We start from the raw sequence: 21236 nt of genomic DNA on the forward strand, positions 1-21236 counted from the left end.
AAAATCAAGGGGTGTTTCCACAATAGGTGTTGACTCTGGCCTGCTTGCCTGCCTGCCTATCTTTCGATTGGGCATCAACATGTTAGGATCCTCCCCTACTTAATTTTAAATTGTTGGGTTTTGATTGATTGATTTAGGATAGCTCAGTTGGTAAGAACGTGAGTCTCTAAATCTCAGGGTTGTGGGTTTGAGCCCCACTTTGGATGAAAGATTCTTGCTTGCAGGGGATTGGAGTAGATCATCCTTGTGGTCCCTTCCTAGGGGACACAGCTGGCTCAGTGGCATAGACCACAGACCTCTTGGGCTTGCTGATCAGAAGGTTGGTGGTTCGAATCCCCGTGACAGAGTGAGCTCCTGTTGCTCAGTCCCAGCTCCTGCCAACCTAGCAGTTTGAAAGCATGCAAAAAACTGCAAGTAGATAAATAGGTGGGAAGTACATCCTTGCTATATATCTGTGGTCTGAACACCTGAGCCTCTTGGGCTTGCCGATCGGAAGGTCGGCGGTTCGAATCCCTGCGACAGAGTGAACTTCCATTGCTCTGTCCCAGCAGTTCGAAAGCACACCAGTGCAAGTAGATAAATAGGTAGCGCTGCGGTGGGAAGGTAAATGGCGTTTCCGTGTGCTCTGGTTTCCACCATGGTGTCCCGTTGCGCCAGAAGCGGTTGAGTCATGCTGGCCACATGACCCGGAAGGCTGTCTGTGGACAAACGCCAGCTCCATCAGCCTGAAAGCGAGATGAGCACCGCAACCCCATAGTCGGCTTTGACTGGACTTTACTGGTCCAGGGGTCCTTTACCTTACCTTTTACCATGGGCCCTTCCAACTCTAGAATTCTACGATCCTGTGATATCTGTACTGTTGTTGTTGTTGTTTAGTCGTTTAGTCGTGTCCAACTCTTCGTGATCCCATGGACCAGAGCACGCCAGGCACTCCTGTCTTCCACTGCCTCCCACAGTTTAATCAGACTCATGTTGATGGCTTCAAGAACACTATCCAACCATCTCATCCCCTTCTCCTTATGCCCTCCATCTTTCCCAACATCAGGGTCTTTTCCAGGGAGTCTTCTCTTCTCATGAGGTGGCCAAAGTATTGGAGCCTCAGCTTCAGGATCTATCCTTCCAGTGAGCACTTGGGGCTGATTTCCTTCAGAATGGATAGGTTTGATCTTCTTGCAGTCCATGGGACTCTCAAGAGTCTCCTCCAGCACCATAATTCAAAAGCATCCATTCTTCGGCGATCAGCCTTCTTTATGGTCCAGCTCTCACTTCCATACATGACTACTGGGAAAACCATAGCTTTAACTATACGGACCTTTGTCGGCAAGGTGATGTCTCTGCTTTTTAAGATGCTGTCTAGGTTTGTCATTGCTTTTCTCCCAAGAAGCAGGCGTCTTTTAATTTCGTGACTGCTGTCACCATCTGCAGTGATCATGGAACCCAAGAAAGTAAAATCTCTCACTACCTCCATTTCTTCCCCTTCTATTTGCCAGGAGGTGATGGGACCAGTGGCCATGATCTTGGTTTTTTTGATGTTGAGCTTCAGACCATATTTTGCGCTCTCCTCTTTCACCCTCATTAAAAGGTTCTTTAATTCCTCCTCACTTTCTGCCATCAAGGTTATGTCATAAGCATATCTGAGGTTGTTGATATTTCTTCCAGCAATCTTAATTCCGGTTTGGGATTCATCCAGTCCAGCCTTTCACATGGTGAATTCTGCATATAAGTTAAATAAGCAGGGAGACAATATACAGCCTTGTCGTACTCCTTTCCCAATTTTGAACCAATCAGTTATTCCATGTCCAGTTCTAACTGTAGCTTCTTGTCCCACATAGAGATTTCTCAGGAGACAGATGAGATGATCAGGCACTCCCATTTCTTTAAGAACTTAGAATCATCGAATCATAGAGTTGGAAGATACCACAAGGGCCATCCAGTCCAACCCCCTGCCAAGCAGGAAACACCATCAAAACATTCCTGACATATGGCTGTCAGGCCTCTGCTTGAAACTTGCCATAGTTTGCTGTGGTCAACACAGTCAAATGCTTTTGCGTAGTCAATGAAGCAGAAGTAGATGTTTTCTGGAACTCTAGCTTTCTCCATAATCCAGCACATGTTTGCAATTTGTACTATCTGTACTATGCTTTGGTTAATTGACACTGGTTATTTATAATTGATCCCCGTTGTGTGTTTTGAATTCTTAGATTTATTGCTGTTTATATGATCTGTTGGGAACCACTTTGGGCCAAATCTTATGAGGAAGAAGGATCCTAAGAAACTTACAGTGAATGTTCCTAAGGAAAAATGTGCCTGGTTTCCTCTGCCACAGACTGTTAAAAGATACTACAAGCAGCCTATGCGGCTCCAGTCCAGTCCAGGCCCACAATCTCACAGCACTATTTTATCGCTTGCATCGCACCATCCATGACTGGAATATGTCCTTGAGCTATGATATGCCTTTTGCCTGCCTTGATGGAGAGATGTGCATAGAAGCCTCTGACTTCTTTATGACTGGCTTGTAGCTGACATTGAGTCAAATCCATTATGAAAGGTTCTCCGATCCTACAAGAAGTAAAAACTTCTTTGATTGCTGGCCGATTCCTCGGAACGGGCCTGCCGTATCCCCTGTCCTTCAAATAAAAAGTGTATTGTCAAAGATTAAACAGCATCAGGAGGAAGCGTTTAGCGCAAAGAAAATAGTGAGGTGCTTAATTGATAGCTCAGAAGGACATCCCCACCATGGAATGGTTTTAATAATTACATCTGCACATTCTGGACTCTTCACCCAGGCAGAGATAATAGCACTTGTCCCCGAGAGGCCAGGCCCCAGCCGAGAAGGCGGGACACGCAGTAAAGGAGTTGTAATTTGTATTTTGTCAACAAAAGCTGTTTAATCCCCCAGAAAGGCGTCCTTCAAGGAGCAATCCTTTGTCCTCAAGCTAGCAGTGGGGGGGGAGAGAAATTGGGGGGGGATTACTCACACAAAATTTATGGTTGAAAGAAAGGGTCATTTATAGCAAACACAAGATGCCTTTGGCATCTCATTTTCTCATCAGGTTCGCCTTTTGTAGCTAAATGAATGGTAATGATCTGGGGAGAGGTTGGCCGTGGCTGTTAAATCATCGGATGCCATCGAACTCCAGCCCCAAACTGATACTCATGCCTGAATAACATTTCGCTGCCCTGAAATTTAGAGGCACAGGAATAGTACTGTAGCTCTAAATCATTAGGATGTTCTGGGAATACTTTGATTCTGCCCCTGTAATCCTTGACAGAATGCAGAAGAAATAATGCAGAGGAAAAAAAATATTGTTGGAACAATTCTACTTCCTGTTTATTTGGAATTTGAAGATGATGGTGATGATTAGGCATCTTGGAAGTATTTGAACCGCACTTTCACAGTTGAAGCAACCTGCTCTAGAAATCAGATAAAACTGGATAAAATTCGAAGACTTAAACTTTTATTTTAAAACAGCAAATTGTGTGTGTGTGTGTGTGTGTGTGTGTAAAAATCAAATTTTGAAACCAGCTAAATTCATATTTCTTATCATAGGGTTTGCCAACAGCGCCTAGCTAAATTCATATTTATAACTGGACACAGATGCCCCATAGCTGGTAATACTAACTGTTTCATTTGTATGCAAAAGGTGGGGGGAGGCAAGAGAGACCTGGAGAGCCAAACATGTACCAGGTGATAATCCATTCCTTAAATACATACAGCACTTTTTAAATCAGTTTGCATCCAAACCATCTTTTGGCCAATATGCTCATGGATCTTCTGACCTTTTTAAAAAACCATGTGGCCATGTGGATTAAACTTTTGAGTACAGAAAGTCAGGTTATCTGGCTACAGATATACAGTCATACCTCCGTTTACGACCACAATTGGTTCTGGGGAGCCGGTCGCTCCCCGAGTTCGTCCCTCCCCAAGGCACACTTCTGCACACACACACGCTGCGCAGATCGCTTCTGCGCATCTGAGCACCGCGGAATCCGGATGTAAACACTTCTGGGTCCACGGTGGTCGGAAACCGAAGCGGTCGCAAACGGAGGCGGTCGCAAACCGAGGTTTGACTGCATAGGTAAAGGTAAAAGGTAAGGGACCCCTGGATGGTTAAGTCCAGTCGAAAGCAACTATGGGGTTGCGGTGCTCTTCTCGCTTTCAGGCCAAGGGAGCCAGCGTTTGTCCACAGACAGTTTTCCAGATCATGTGGCCAGCGTGACTAAACCGCTTCTGGCGCAACGGGACACCGTGATGGAAACCAAAGCACACGGAAACGCCATTTACCTTCCCACCGCAGCGGTACCTACCGGTATTTATCTACTTGCGCTGGTGTGCTTTCAAACTGCTAGGTTGGCAGGAGCTGGGACAGAGCAATGGAAGCTCACTCCGTCGCAGGGATTCGAACCGCCGACCTTCCGATCGGCAAGCCCAAGAGGCTCAGTGGTTCAGACCACAGATATATAGCAAGGATGTACTAGAAGGCATTCTAAGTGAAAATATACAGTTTCATGGAACCAGTCTAGGAGCTTCCTGCAAGCCAACATTGTTCCCCGGGCCACCTCCCACAACTCTGCTTCTCTAGGTCCATGGGCAAGGACTCATGCTAAGCTTTTCATATATGATCATCTTTCCACACCACAACTGTTTGGAAGAATTTAGCGATGTGAATTAGAGGCACAGGGCTTGCAATGTTTGACAAGGGGTAGCAGTTAAAGGCTCCTACATTGCTTCACTAGTAGCTGTTCTGTTCCCCGGTATTAAACATACAGAGCAACTGCAATGTTCTTGACTATAAACATTGTTGGACGTATACCTGAAAAACCAGAATACCAAGATAAAAACATTATCTCGAGGGAAGTACTGTAACGTAACACCGCCTACGATGACTCAGTAAAAACGGCGCTGAACGTGTATAATTTGAATCTCCTTTCACTTTCCTCTGATTTGCGCCACACATTTCCTGCTGTTGGATTAAAGTTCTAAACACATGCAGGATTGGTGCAGCTGTGAGATTAAGTTAAATCAGCGTCAGATTCTCCAGTACGTATAACCATTTTAATTTAAAAGAGGGAGAGAGAAAACGCCCATTTCCCCTGCTTAATTCTTGAACACGCCAGAGGGTTTAATAGACTCATTAAAAGTTTCACTGGACTAAAAGCAATACTCCAAGATCAAATAAAGGTTGTCCATATAAACATCACAGAAATGTTTAGCTTTTACCACAACACGCCTATTCTAAACTCCCTGTCAAAGACATCTTTTTCATCTGTGTTGCATCACTAAAATGACAGTACAGGATTGAAGGGGAATATCTCCTAATCAACCAATACAAGAGAAACAAACTGGTTTGTTATATCTACATCCTGACCTATCTTTCTTTATTATTATTATTATTATTATTATTATTATTATTATTATTATTATGTTATACAATCTTATGCACATATACATTATTGCTACTACATCATTAAACATTTGTTACAACTTACTAGTTTCTTCTTTCCTTCTTTCTGTGTTATTTGTATTAAATCAAATATAGGTAAAGGTAAAGGGGCCCCTGACCATCAGGTCCAGTCGTGTCCGACTCTGGGGTTGCGGCGCTCATCTCGCTCTATAGGCCGCGGGAGCCAGCGTTTGTCCACAGACAGCTTCCAGGTCATGTGGCCAGCATGACAAAGCTGCTTCTGGCGAACCAGAGCAGCACACGGAAACGCCGTTTACCTTCCCGCCGGAGCGGTCCCTATTTATCTACTTGCACTTTGATGTGCTTTCGAACTGCTAGGTGGGCAGGAGCTGGGACTGAACAACAGGAGCTCACCCCGTTGCAGGGATTCGAACCACCGACCTTCTGATCAGCAAGTCCTAGACTCTGTGGTTTAACCCACAGCGAGGTGAACCAAATCCCGTTTGTTGCAAAGTCCCGTTTCCAATACTTTGTCTCTCAGCTGAAAAAGCTGAAGAAATCTTCGGGGGAAATTGTGCACTGTGGACAGGTTTTTGAGAAGTCTCCGTTGAAGGTGAAAATTTTCGGTATCTGGCTGCGCTATGATTCTCGTAGTGGAACTCGTAAGATGTACAGGGAGTACGGGGATTTGACAACTGCTGGAGGAGCTGTTACACAGTGATCGCGATACGGGAGCCCGTCCTAGAGCTCGTGCTCACTCAATTCAGATCATGAAGGTTGCAGAGATTGCTGCTAGCAAGTGCCGCAGACCAGCCGTCAAGCAGTTCCGTGATTCCGAAATCAAGTTCCCTCTGCCACATAGAGTTCTGCGTCGCCAACATAAGCCACGCTTCACCACCAAGAGACCAAACACGTTCTTTTAAATGCAGACTTACTCTGAATTTCAATAAAGTTCTTTTTGAACTTCGGGGGGGGGGGAATTCCAGTCTAGACATTGGCAGCAATTTTTCTTTTGATATGCTATCATAAATAGAAAGTATAATATAGTTTTACTACAGCTGACTTGGGATACGGTGTGTAGGATATCATTCAAGAGCAGGATGTTCTGGATTCCATGTCGGGGAGATGTCCTCCTCCTCCTCCTCCTCCTCCTCCTCCTCCTCCTCCTCTTCTTCTTCTTCTTCTTCTTCAATCACTCGTAGCCGAGTAAGATTGTCTTCCATAAACACGGTTTTAACAGTGAGTCTGTAAGTGACTGTGGAGGCCAATTCTGGACCCACACATCCTTCCACAGTGGAAACATTGGTTCCCAGGCAGGAGTTGATCACGGTGTGGATTTGCCAAGCGTGCCTTCCTCTTAGCACGTTTCTCCCTTGCGTCCTGAGTTCGAATGTCTTCAAAGCCCACGACACCTTTGGTAAAGGCTGTTCTCCAACTGGAGCACTCAGAGACCAGTGTTTCCCAATTGTTGCTGTTTATACTACATTTCTGGGGTGCAGCAGACAACCCACTGCTTTGCTGCTCCCCATTGCTCCCTGGCTGGGGTTAGGATTACTCTGCCCATCTGGATGCAACCCAATGTCAATAACTTTAAAGGGACATTTTGATAATTATTTTGTTTCTCATCATAAAGGTTCTTCTTTCCCACCCACTCCCTCTTTACAAGGCAGAAGGAGCAGACACACTGTCTTCAAAACACAACAAAAAGAAAAACCCTCTTTTTACAGACTGTGGTGCAGAAATAGTTAATAAGGAATGTTCGAATGGATTCTGGCATCAAAGCCTGGGTTTGGTTTATCAGCTGAAGTCTACCGTAGGATCTAAAGTCTGTGATATATCAGTGCTGTGCAAACACTGAGCACTTTGGAGCTAGGGTAGAGCGGCACGTTTTCTAAAAACAACCTAAAGTTCTTTTGTACAAATCCCCTTTGATGACATCTATGCATTTTGAAAATGCACCAAAGACCACTTAAATAGACAACCATGTGAATTTCTTTTTTTTCCCTCCCAACTTTCACTCTTTCAAAACAGACTTGTGTTTGTTCACAGTAAAATGGGTATTTGGAACGTTTCGTTTCGTTTTTAATCCCAGAAGAAATAATTTGCTTTCGGGAGTGCATCAACCTCCAGCGAAGACAATGAAGATGTCAGGCTTGGACATGAACCGCAAAATATCTCTATTACACCCAATAGAAAACCCCAGAGGACGCAGGGGTCGCCTTCCCATTAGGCAACAGAACCCGCCTTCAGTCCTGGTGAGGTACAATAAGTTGATTATAAAATGCTTTTTTTGTTTTGCTAAGTAGAAGCTTTCGCTTGGAGCACACAGGACAATGGCACATGTCTGTCTGGGCATCTCAGCTAGGACCTTTGTGGGAGATCTACCGGCTTATTCTGCAAAGCTGCTGCACTGGGGGGACAAGTGAGGGCAGGAGGCGGGTGTTGGAGCAGCCTATGTTAGGATCGTCTCTCTCCAGCCATTGTATTGTGGGTTATAAAGCTGTCACTGACTGCTGCCATGTTCCCCATCTTCCCTTCTTACACATGGCCCACTCTGCGGTAGCTGATGGTCGTAATGACACAAAACATTTCTGAGGCGGAATATTGACTCACAGGTGCCGGGGGCATTAAACAGGCCATCACGGGTATGAACGCAAGATTATATTTCTAAGGGCTTGCCCACACTTGTCCCATGCCTAGAATAAGCACAGATCCGAGAGGTTTCCCACTTGTCCCAACTGAATCAGAACAAGCACCTATCAAGCCACAGAAAAACCGATTGGCATTTGTTCTGATTCAGTGGTAAACAATGGGTTTTCTCGGCGGGTCAAGCAGTAGAGTGGACAAGCCCTAGGTTGGTGCCTTTTTCCCTACACAAGATGGGCTCTCAGGGCTAATATATCCAGCCTGATGGAACATTCCTCATACACAAACCTTTAGGATGAGGGGTCTTTATGAAGTGCCCACCCAACCCCATTTTCAAACTTTTGATTATTTGTAATAATAATTATAATAATAATAATATTTTATTTATACCCTGTCCTTCCCAGTTTAAAAACCGGGCTCAGGGCGGCTAACAGCAAATATAAAACATTGATTAAAATGCGACTTAAAAACAGCATAAAACAGCATAGAATGCAACATAAAATGCAGCATCAATATCAAGAAAATTCAAAAAATCAGGGGTCATTTTTTGGGGGGGGAACACGAAGACCCAGTCAGTAGACATCAAATGATCACCAGGGCTAACAGGCCAAGTTGGTCCTACTAGGGCCAGCAAGGAGACCAGGGAAGGATTTAAATGCGGGGTACCAGAAAGGGTTTCGTCATAGAAGGGGAAGGTGAATAGAGGATCAAGCTAATTCAAAATGAAGGCCAGGCGGAATAGCTCTGGGTATGAACACACTTTCATTGTACAGTGGTACCTCGGTTTATGAACACAATTGGTTCTGGAAGTCTGTTCATAAACTGAAGTGTTCATAAACTGAAGCGAACTTTCCCATTGAAAGTAATGGAAAGTGAATAATCCATTCCAGATGGGTCCGCGGCGTTCGTAAACCAAAAATTCGTAAACCGAGGTGTTCATAAACCGATGTTCCACTGTACACACTTTCCAGTTGTTTGGAATAGAGCATATTCTGGCTCTCAAAATCCAATCACTTTTTTTTTCTGGTACAAAAGCCTGTTTAAAAGAACGGTAGAACTCCCATCTTTTTAGCCACTGGAGCTAATAAGAAGATAATACTTTCAGCACTTTGTAAGCCAGCGCACGCCATTAATTACCCACTTGCTTAAAAATATCGGAGCACCTGTGCGTGCGTTTAGCTATTTTCCTATGAATAAGTGCTAGCAGCTCCTTCATGCTGAGATTCACACTGGGCAGCAGCCTGCCGCGCTTTCTCGGATGGAAACAAACTGGTTCGCTTCAATGGGTTCTTGTTGAGTAAATGCAAATATCTGCACTCACTGGAGCAAACGGGAGGCGGGGGATTAGGAGTGAGGAGTCGTTTGAGTGGTTGAGACCATCTGTCACAATCCTGAGAAAAGAGAACTCCCATTTGCCGCGCATGCTAATGAGGACCGGGATTGGCTCTGCGCTGTCACCTCTGTAAAGTGGGATCACCCAAACACAATTGAATGCAGGCCCCTGGATGCTGATCAAAGCCCATGTTGTAGCCTCTGGTGTTTGAGTTGTAACTTCAGATGCACCAAAATGAGTCTAGACCATTCCTTCCCCTCCTTCCCACCCACCCCAGTCCCTCCCCAGCCTTAATTAAGATGTGATTGGAGCTGTTTGCAGAAGCGCCTTGCTCTTTAATACACTTGAAATTACTCATTTGCATCGAGGAGCTGCATTTATTTCTGTTCCCTCGCTGTTTATGCAGGAGGTGCCAGGTTTGAAAATATCCCTTTGGTCTGTTTTGGCTCTCACAAATGTCTTCATTCGGAGAGAGTTCTTGCTCTCAGAAGAACGCATTTTGTTAAAATGAAATCATCTCATGGAAAGCTTTATCTCTTCTTCTGTTGTTTCAGCTATGTTCGCGAAGGGTGCATTCCAGCAACAGCTCTTCCCTCCCCAGTTTAAGCTGCGGATTATACGAGGGCCCCTGCCTTAAGGGACCATTTGTTTTCTTATGTACCGTATTTGCTGGCTAGAACAGCAGGCTGAAACATCTCCATACCTCTCTATACCAAATGATGAAACAAACAGAGGGTGCGCTGCCCTCCTGTTAGGCTCCTGGGGAAATTCGGCTCGGCATTATTGAAAGCAGAGTGCTGGGCCACATGCAAACTGTTAGGGCAAAATTCTGGGTGTGAGAATGCTCAGCCACCCAGCTCATCAGGCAAGGGCCTGTGGTCGTTGCGGAGTATAAAAGGAAGGAGTCCAGCCACGATCCGGAGCAAACAGCAAGGTTTATTTACTGCGCAGCAGGTTCAATGCCAGACTGAACACCGTGAACAGGGCTGCAAGAACTTTTAAAAGTTCCCACCACCATCCCATAATGCCCATCGAAAGCATCATACATACATCACTTGTGACAGGGTAAAACGTCAGAAAAGGGGAAGGTGCAAGGGGCATTAGCATACAGGTAAACAGGAGGTAAACAGGATTAATATAAGGTAACAATGCTCGATGTCCCAGGACATTGATAAGCAAGTACCAGTAAGTATCTGGGAGGGGATCCTTGAGTACCTGGCGGGGAAAAACAATGGGTCCAGGTGTGTGTATTGCCTCTGGCTTCGGAGGGTCGGGAATGGCAGGAGATGGTACCTGAATGGATTATGGATATGCAGAGGAGCACCACCCTGGCTACGTGACCTCTCGCTTAAAGGATTATGGCTGTTCCCTGCATCCCTGAGAGCCCTTGGCCACAGTCGCAAAAGAGGGTTTCATTTAGAAATACAGATACACGGTATTCATTCATAAAGAAATATGGTTACATAGTCTCAGGCGACAGAGAAAGGGTAGGAAAGGGAGCCTTTATTACACAGGGCTTGATCTTGAGGGGTTCGTGTTGGTGCGATACTAGAGTAGGGTTGTAGGATCAGACGGGGTCCCCTTGAGGGCATTTGTGCCAATCTTGATTCCCAAATGAAGCCTCGTTTGGGTGCCCCCCCAATAAAATTCCCTAACACAAACAAAGAGATCCACCCCAACCCACAAACTGAGCACAAGGCAAAGGAACAAGTGTGCATCTTTTTCCATACCCCTTTTTCCATACACGTGTTTATTTTAAATTTTGTTCCATAAGAAAATACTGTATGGAATAACAACAAAAAGTGGTGATGTACAGCTGTTTGTTTATCTGAGACACCAGATGGCGCTGTGGAGGTATGTCCTTCACCAACATGATTTCCCACTTGGAGGTTTACAATGCGTTTTCCTGAAACGCTTTTTTGATGTGTCTAGATCAGGGGTCAGCAACCTAAGGCCCATGGGCCGGAAGCGGTCTGCGGAGGTTGTTGGACTGGCCCACGAGCTGCCCCCGAACTGAGCTGCCTGCTCGCACACTGCGCTGCGCTAAACGGGCGCAGCGCGGTGTGGGGACTTGCTTCAGCAGCAGCGCCGAAAATCGTGTCTGCGTTGACGCAGGTGCTGAAAATCACACATCCGGCCCAGGCAAGAGAAACCTTGCTGACCCCTGGTCTAGATCCAGCCCAAGTCTTCCCAATTACTAGGGCAGGCATCCCCAAACTTCGGCCCTCCAGATGTTTTGGACTACAATTCCCATCTTCCCCGGCCACTGGTCCTCTTAGCTAGGGATCATGGGAGCTGTAGACCAAAACATCTGGAGGGCCGCAGGTTGGGGATGCCTGTACTAGGGTTATCTTTTGTCCATTGAGTGAATCCATGCCACTGACCATACAAGTCACCTGTAGTCTTTTGCTTTCTCGTTACTTCGATTTGCATCGTCGGTAAGGCAACATGCCCAACCGTAAATGCCCATTCTTGTATTGATCCTCCCTCATTTGATTTCCAGTTATGTCCTATCGTTTGCTTGGTCGCAAGCCAACAAAAGTGGCAGAATGCCTTAGGAAGGGAGAAGAGGGAAGGGAGAAGAGTCAGTGGAAGAAGATTGAAAGAAGTCCAAAGTTTATTTAAAGAAATATTGTAGAATTATTATGAATAGACTTAGAAGTGTATAGATACTGTAGGTTTAGAATTTTTATAGATAATTTTTTGGGGGGGAAGTTTAATATAAATGGTGTACGAGTCGAAAATAAGATATAGAAATTGCTAAAAATGATTAGTACTGAACCGCAGCCAGGGGGAAGTCGAGGAAGTCACTCTAAAATGTGCAGAAAAGATTAAGAATGGAGAAAGATGGATTATTTCTTTTTATGTTTTATGTGGATATGTTTCTATTTTGTACATGCTTGTTTTAGTTGTTTGTGTGTGTGTGTTAATTATAAAATGAATAAAAATTATTTGGGTGGGTGGGGGAGAATGCCTTAGGAAGGGAGGTCGGTGTTTTTCCCATAGTTAAAAGTGCCAGCAAGGGTCTTATCTAAATATGGTAACCTATCATTTTGCTAAGGGACCCAGGTGGTGCTGTGGGTTAAACCACAGAATCTAGGGCTTGCTGATCAGAAGGTCGGCGGTTCGAATCCCTGCCACGGGGTGAGCTCCTGTTGCTCGGTCCCAGCTCCTGCCCACCTAGCAGTTCGAAAGAACGTCAAAGTGCAAGTAGATCAATAGGGGCCGCTACGGCGGGAAGGTAAACGGCGTTTCCGTGCGCTGCTCTGGTTCGCCAGAAGCAGCTTTGTCATGCTGGCCACATGACCCAGAAGCTGTCTGCGGACAAACGCCAGCTCCTTCGGCCTATAGAGCGAGATGAGCGCCGCAACCCCAGAGTCGGACACGACTGGACCTGATGGTCAGGGGCCCCTTTACCTTTACCTATCATTTTGCTACATACAACAAACAATGCTAAATACACTGGACCAGCTGCCAGTAAAACCTGTGGCAGCAGCTCTAGAGGGTCACTTAACTCCAGTTGTACTCTGAGTTGTGGGGCTCCTGTAGGCAAATGAGCCCATGAACTCAACAGTGGCATGGCTTCTATTCCAAAGGAAAACTTGTTTACTGGCTTCGACCAAAGTAATGCTGGGGCGAGTTGTTTACAGCTTTGCTCTTCCCTAATGGGCTCATAATGCAACTCACTGTTGAAAGTTTGCTTGAAAGCTTGCTTGCATAAACATGCTCCAGTGAGTTATTATTTGCTTTTTAAAATTGTGTTCCCAATATAACGTATTATTAAACGCCCTCTTTCATTCGAAAATGTTGCCTGGAACACATGCATGTCTCCAAAAGGATAAGTATGACTCCCTACCACCCTCCTTCATTTGTTCAAGCCTTCAACTTTTGACCTGCGCTTTGAAATACTGTAGTAGTTACAACTGGGTGAATTGTGTCCACCAAAGAAGGAGATCACCTGTTAATGTACAGTCATTCCTCGGTTTAAGTACGCTTCGGTTTGAGTACTTTCAGTTTAAGTACTCCGCGGACCTGTCTGGAACGGATTAATCCACTTTCCATTACTTTCAATGGGAAAGTTCGCATCAGGTTAAGTACACTTCAGGTTAAGTACGGACTTCCAGAACCAATTACACTCATACTTCAGGTTAAGTACGCTTCAGGTTGAGTACTCCGCAGACCCGTCTGGAACGGATTAATCCACTTTCCAGTACTTTCAATGGGAAAGTTCGCTTCAGGTTAAGTACGCTTCAGGTTAAGTACAGACTTCCGGAACCAATTGTGTACTTAAACCGAGGTACCACTGTATCTGCTCTCTGTACGTGAAAGGTTTGTTGCATTTAACACCACCACCCAATTCTATACCAGCTGACGGCAGATTCAGGTAGGTAGCCGTGTTGGTCTGACATAGTCAAAATAAATAAAATAATGTTTTGTCCAGCAGCACTCCCGTTGCTCAGTCCCAGCTCCTGCCAACCTAGCAGTTTGAAAGCACACCAAAGTGCAAGTAGATAAATAGGTACAGCTCTGGCGGGAAGGTAAACGGCGTTTCAGAGTGCTGCTCTGGTTTCGCCAGAAGCGGCTTAGTCATGCTGGCCACATGACCCGGAAGCTGTACGCCGGCTCCCTCAGCCAATAGAGTGAGATGAGCTTTGCAACCCCAGTGTCGTCCGTGACTGGACCTAATAGTCAGAGGTCCCTTTTTCTTTAAATTTGTTCTGGGTATAAGCTTTCATGTGCATGCACACTTCTTCAGATACAGCTGACAGCAGTTTGCAACAAAGACATTGCTAAAATGCGCTGTGAGAAGTGTAGCCTCAGTCAGATCACACATGCGCATGGTGCAGGCTCCGCATGGCTTCGAGAAAAATTATGACTTATTCTCCCAGAAGTCCAGCCCAAGTGCAGCAGAGGAGGAACGGGAAGAGGGCCCCAGCACAAAATAGGAGCAACATAGGAAGCTTCCAAGCATACCTGCCAAGTTGCTGTCAGAGAAATAAGGGACCGGGCTGGAAATAGCAGACCGGAAGTAGCGCTGCAGCCATTTTGGAACTGGGCAGAGCAGAATCAAAAGTCGCTTCTGAGCATGCTCCGCCCAGTTCCAAAATGGCCGTCACGCCAGAATAAACTGGGAAAAAACAAAAAAAATCCATTTTTTCAGCTAGGAACAGCTGGAAAAATGGGGATTTCCCGGGGGAAACGGGAGACTTGGTAGCTATGCTTCCAAGGCACACTGCAGGGCAAGGGATGTGTGGCTCCTTGGGCCAAGCACATTTCAAGGACACTCCTTGAAGTCTGTTCTTAAACCAAAGCTGTTCTTAAACCGAGGCGAGCTTTCCCTAATGAGGCCTCCCGCTGCCAGTGCCCTTCCACCATTCGGCTTCCATTCACAGACTGAGGTAAAGTTCGCAAACCGGGACACTACTTCCGGTTTTGCAGAGTTCATATACCGAACAGTTCGTAAACAGGGCTGTTCTTAAACTGAGGTACCACTGTATAGCCTATTCACCTATTTACACCTTCAGGAATGTGGTTTATTTGCCTATTTACACCTTCAATCTGCATGGAGGGAGTCCAGATCTTGCATTGTGGTCATTTCAAGAGGGACGTGTCCCACACAGCCGTGCAGCCAGCCTTCAGCTGTATGGGATTTGTCAGCAGCCTTTGACATGGTTGATCTCAAACTTTTGGACCACCGCCTTGCCGACGCGGGGATTCAGGGCACAGTCCGACAATGTTACTCACTCAGCAGCCAGAAACATCAGAACGAGACTTTGGAAAGACCCGTCAGGAGTGAATATAGACCACTTGGTACAGGACTGTATGGGAAACAATGTTAACCAACAAACTTAAACTAGCAAAGGAGGGCGCCTTTACCCAGGTGTGGTTCTCCTTTATCACATACATAGCACAAGAATAAAATGACATATCCCTCCATCAACAGCATACAAATCTCTTTTTTAAAAAACTTTATTAAGATTTATTAAGATTAAAACATAAAATACATCAAATTAATTCACAATTAAATCATACTAAACATATCACACAATAATAATGATATATACAATATTTCAAATCAAATCATATAACATATATAACATATCGATCTCTCCACTCTGCTACTTCCCCTTGTCTGCACCTCGGTTACCTTAATTTCTTCTTGACTACTGCTTCTCTTTACATTCTATGCTTTCTTTTCCTTTTTCCTTCTATATACATTATCTTCAGTGTCGATCTCTAGAAATGAATCCAAGATTTTACTGTGGGGCATTGTAATTTCATATAATTTCCAAATTGTTCCCAATTTCGTTCAAATTTTTGTTTGTTACCTCCTCTTATAACATTTGTCATTCTAGCTAAATCTATAAATCCAAATAATTTTTCCTGCCATTCATTTATTTCTGGTACCTCTTGTTTTTTCCAATATGATGCTATTAGCAGTCTTGCCGCTGCTGTGGCGTACCAGATTTTTTATTTTATTTTTTTTGGTCTTGTTTATCAACTTCTTTATCTGCCATCCCCAATAAGAAATTTTCGGGGCATTTCTTAATATTTGATTTTATTATTTTTTTAAAATTTATTCAATAACCAAATTCCAAAAGGGTTTAATTTTATCACAATGCCACCACATGCAACAGCATACAAATCAACACTGTCTGGCTAATCTGACTCAACAAGCTCCGTTCCACACAGACGTACAAACAAACCACACCGCAACCAACCAAGCTCTGGACCCTCCAAGCTCTTGCAATGCCAACAAAAATGAACGAATCACCTACCCATGTGACGCTGACACAAAAACCCTGCACAGACACTATGCAATAGAAAGATCAATACCCGCCCCCTCTTTCCTCCCCCCCCCAACTTCATAATGCAAATGGCAACAGAGGCTCATAAACACTGTAAACAAATTGTGAAAAAGACTCTATGAGCAGAAAGTGGAAACGCTATATGTACTTTCATTTGTTTGTTTAATTGCTTGCTTGAACAAAAATAGAAAAACGCTTGTAATACGAAGAATAATGTACAAAATTGGAAATTGCTGTGAACTGAAGTTATTATGGGCAGGCCATGAACAAACGTAAAACAAAAGAACCAAGAACGGGAGTGGAGGGAAGTCAAGGGATTTTGGAAATGCCATTTATGGGAGCTGTTATGCGATTTGTTGGTTTTTATTTTTGTTATTGTAAAAAATTAATAGTATTACAAAATATTTAATACAAATAAAATGAAGTAATAATAATAATCCCCTTCATGGATCAATGCCTTGTCGTGGCGAAGGGGCTTGAATAACTCAGAGAAGCTATGAGCTATGCCATGCAGGGCCACCCAAGATGGACAGGTCATAGTGGAGAGTTTTGACTAAACGTGATCCACCTGGAGAAGGAACTGGCAAGCCACTCCAGTATCCCTGCCAAGAAAACTCCATGGACAAAGACAACAGGCATATAAAAGTTATGACGCTGGAAGATGAGCCCCTCAGGTCGGAAGGCGTCCAACATGCTACTGAGGAAGAGCGGAGGACAAGTACAAGTAGATTCAGAGCTGATGAAGCGGCTGGGCCAAAGCCGAAAGGACGCTCAGTTGCGGATATGCCTGGAAGCGAAAGGAAAGTCCGATGCTGTAAAGAAAAATATTGCATAGGAACCTGGAATGTAAGAACCATGAGTGGAGGTAAGCTGGATGTGGTCAAAAATGAGATGACAAGAATAAATATCGACATCCTGGGCATCAGTGAACTAAAATGGAAGGGAATGGGCGAATTCAGTTCGGATGACTATCATATCTACTACTGTGGGCAAGAATCCTGTAGCAGAAATGGAGTGGCCCTCATAGTCAACAAAAGAGTGGCAAAAGCTGTAATGGGATGCAATCTCAAAAATGACAGAATGATCTCGATACGAATCCAAGGCAGACCTTTTAACATCACAGTAATCCAAGTTTATGCACCAACTACCGGTGCTGAAGAAAGTGAAATTGACCAATTCTATGAAGACCTACAACACCTTCTAGAAATGACACCAAAGAAGGATGTTCTTCTCATTACAGGGGACTGGAATGCTAAAGTAGGGAATCAAGAGATAAAAGGAACAACTGGCAAGTTTGGCCTTGGAGTTCAAAATGAAGCAGGGCAAAGGCTAATAGAGTTCTGTCAAGAGAACAAGCTGGTCATCACAAACACTCTATTCCAACAACACAAGAGACGACTCTACACATGGATATCACCAAATGGACAGCATCGAAATCAGATTGATTATATTCTCTGCAGCCAAAGATGGAGAAGCTCTATACAGTCAGCAAAAACAAGACCTGGAGCTGACTGTAACTCAGATCATCAGCTTCTTATAGCAAAATTCCAGCTTAAACTGAAGAAAGTAGGAAAAACCACTGGGCCAGTAAGATACAATCTGAATCAAATCCCTTATGAATACACAGTGGAAGTGAGGAACAGGTTTAAGGATTTAGATTTGGTGGACAGAGTGCCTGAAGAACTATGGATGGAGGCTCGTAACATTATACAGGAGGCAGCAATGAAAACCATCCCAAGGAAAAGGAAATGCAAGAAAGCAAAATGGCTGTCCAACGAGGCCTTACAAATAGCGGAGGAGAGGAGGCAAGCAAAATGCAAGGGAGATAGGGAAAGATACAGGAAACTGAATGCAGATTTCCAAAAAACAGCAAGGAGAGACAAGAGGGTCTTCTTAAATGAGCAATGCAAAGAAATAGAGGAAAACAATAGAATGGGGAAAACCAGAGATCTGTTCAAGAAAATTGGAGATATGAAAGGAACATTTCGTACAAAGATTACCATAATCAAGGACAAAAGTGGTAAGGACCTAACAGAAGCAGAAGACATCAAGAAGAGGTGGCAAGAATACACAGAGGAATTATACCAGAAAGATATGGAGGTCTCGTACACCTCAGGTAGTGTGGTTGCTGACCTTGAGCCAGACATCTTGGAGAGTGAAGTCAAATGGGCCTTAGAAAGCATTGCTAATAACAAGGCCAGTGGAAGTGATGATATTCCAGCTGAACTGTTTAAAATTTTAAAAGATGATGCTGTTAAGGTGCTACACCCAATATGCCAGCAAGTTTGGAAAACTCAGCAATGGCCAGAGGATTGGAGAAGATCAGTCTACATCCCAATTCCAAAGAAGGGCAGTGCCAAAGAATGCTGCAACTACCGCACAATTGCGCTCATTTCACACGCTAGCAAGGTTATGCTTAAAATTCTACAAGGCAGGCTTAGGCAGTATGTGGACCGAGAACTCCCAGAAGTGCAAGCTGGATTTCGAAAGGGCAGAGGAACCAGAGACCAAATAGCAAACATGCGCTGGATTATGGAGAAAGCTAGAGAGTTCCAGAAAAACGTCTACTTCTGCTTCATTGACTATGCAAAAGCCTTTGACTGTGTCGACCACAGCAAACTATGGAAAGTTCTTAAAGAAATGGGAGTGCCTGATCACCTCATCTGCCTCCTGAGAAATCTCTATGTGGGACAAGAAGCTACAGTTAGAACTGGATATGGAACAACTGATTGGTTCAAAATTGGGAAAGGAGTACGACAAGGTTGTATATTGTCTCCCTGCTTATTTAACTTATATGCAGAATTCATCATGCGAAAGGCTGGACTAGATGAATCCCAAGCCGGAATTAAGATTGCTGGAAGAAATATCAACAACCTCAGATATGCAGATGACACAACCTTGATGGCAGAAAGCGAGGAGGAATTAAAGAACCTTTTAATGAGGGTGAAAGAGGAGAGCGCAAAATATGGTCTGAAGCTCAACATCAAAAAAACCAAGATCATGGCCACTGGTCCCATCACCTCCTGGCAAATAGAAGGGGAAGAAATGGAGGCAGTGAGAGATTTTACTTTCTTGGGCTCCTTGATCACTGCAGATGGTGACAGCAGTCACGAAATTAAAAGACGCCTGCTTCTTGGGAGAAAAGCAATGACAAACCTAGACAGCATCTTAAAAAGCAGAGACATCACCTTGCCGACAAAGGTCCGTATAGTTAAAGCTATGGTTTTCCCAGTAGTGATGTATGGAAGTGAGAGTTGGACCATAAAGAAGGCTGATCGCCGAAGAATTGATGCTTTTGAATTATGGTGCTGGAGGAGACTCTTGAGAGTCCCATGGACTGCAAGAAGATCAAACCTATCCATTCTTAAGGAAATCAGCCCTGAGTGCTCCCTGGAAGGACAGATCGTGAAGCTGAGGCTCCAATACTTTGGCCACCTCATGAGAAGAGAAGAATCCTTGGAAAAGACCCTGATGTTGGGAAAGATTGAGGGCACTAGGAGAAGGGGACGACAGAGGACAAGATGGTTGGACAGTGTTCTCGAAGCTACGAACATGAGTTTGACCAAACTGCGGGAGGCAGTGCAAGACAGGAGTGCCTGGCGTGCTCTGGTCCATGGGGTCACGAAGAGTCGGACACGACTAAACGACTAAACAACAACAACAACAAATAATAATAATAATAATTGTTAGGGCAAAATTCTGGGTGCGAGAATGCTCAGCCACCCAGCTCATCAGGCAAGGGCCTGTGGTCGTTGCGGAGTATAAAAGGAAGGAGTCCAGCCACGATCCGGAGCAAACAGCAAGGTTTATTACTGCGCAGCAGGTTCAATGCCAGACTGAACACCGTGAACAGGGCTGCAAGAACTTTTAAAAGTTCCCACCACCATCCCATAATGCACATCGAAAGCATCATACATACATCACTTGTGACAGGGTAAAACGTCAGAAAAGGGGAAGGTGCAAGGGGCATTAGCATACAGGTAAACAGGAGGTAAACAGGATTAACATAAGGTAACAATGCACGTCGTCCCAGGACATTGATAAGCAAGTACCAGTAAGTATCTGGGAGGGGATCCTTGAGTACCTGGCGGGGGGGGGGGAAAACAATGGGTCCAGGTGTGTGTATTGCCTCTGGCTTCGGAGGGTCGGGAATGGCGGGAGATGGTACCTGAATGCATTACGGATATGCAGAGGAGCACCACCCTGGCTACCTGACCTCTCGCTTAAAGGATTATGGCTGTTCCCTGCATCCCTGAGAGCCCTTGGTCAGAGTAGCAAAAGGGGTTTCATTTAGAAATAAAGATACACGGTATTCATTCATAAAGAAATATGATAAAAAAATTTCCTTCAGTAGCACCTTAAAGACCAACTAAGTTTTTATTTTGTTATGAGCTTTCGTGTGCATGCACACTTCTTCAGATAAAGAAATATGGTTACATAGAGTCTCAGGCAACAGAGAAAGGGTAGGAAAGGGAGCCTTTATTACACAGGGCTTGGTTTTGAGGGGTTCGTGTTGGTGCGATACTAGAGTGGTGTTGTAGGATCAGACGGGGTCCCCTTGAGGGCATTTGTGCCAATCTTGATTGGCCTCGTTTGGGTGCCTCCCCTATAAAATTCCCTAACATAATAAACCTTCTGTGCAGGAACTAGCGTGTAGCCAGGAGGTAGCTGATTGCATAGGCATGTGTTTTGCCAGTGTCCATTCAGCATACACTGCTCAGCTCTTAAAAACATACGAGCTTTTTGCAAGTTTATTCATCATTTTCTATTTTTAGTTCCCTCACAAATCTACTATTCTCCCCCCCCCCCCCCGGTTTCATCAAGGGACATTCTGATAGATCATCCTGTTTGAAACCTTCTTAAGCCTGTGTGCAGATTATGGCTGCCATGTATAGACGTTGTTCTCGAAGCCATTTGTGGGTTAAAAAGTACGTCCCAAGAAGATAAATCATTATCTAAAGAGAGAGATAATATAAAGTTAATTGGCTCATGCTGTAAAACTGTGTGACTCACTTAAATTCCTACCTAGTTCCATAGCCACAA

At 44.6% G+C, this 21236-nt stretch overlaps 1 long non-coding RNA gene across 1 annotated transcript; it reads left to right on the forward strand.

Moving 5' to 3' along the window:
• The first annotated feature begins 7265 nt into the window (after nucleotides 1-7265).
• LOC148685556 (uncharacterized) lies at nucleotides 7266-16229 on the forward strand. The gene is made up of 2 exons (XR_015950116.1): nucleotides 7266-7660; nucleotides 9939-16229. It is a non-coding gene; the product is annotated as an uncharacterized LOC148685556 (long non-coding RNA).
• Nucleotides 16230-21236: the final 5007 nt, after the last annotated feature.

Source organism: Zootoca vivipara, chromosome 5 (genome assembly GCF_965207765.1).
Source record: "Zootoca vivipara chromosome 5, rZooViv2.hap1.1, whole genome shotgun sequence".
Classification (NCBI taxonomy): domain Eukaryota; kingdom Metazoa; phylum Chordata; class Lepidosauria; order Squamata; family Lacertidae; genus Zootoca; species Zootoca vivipara.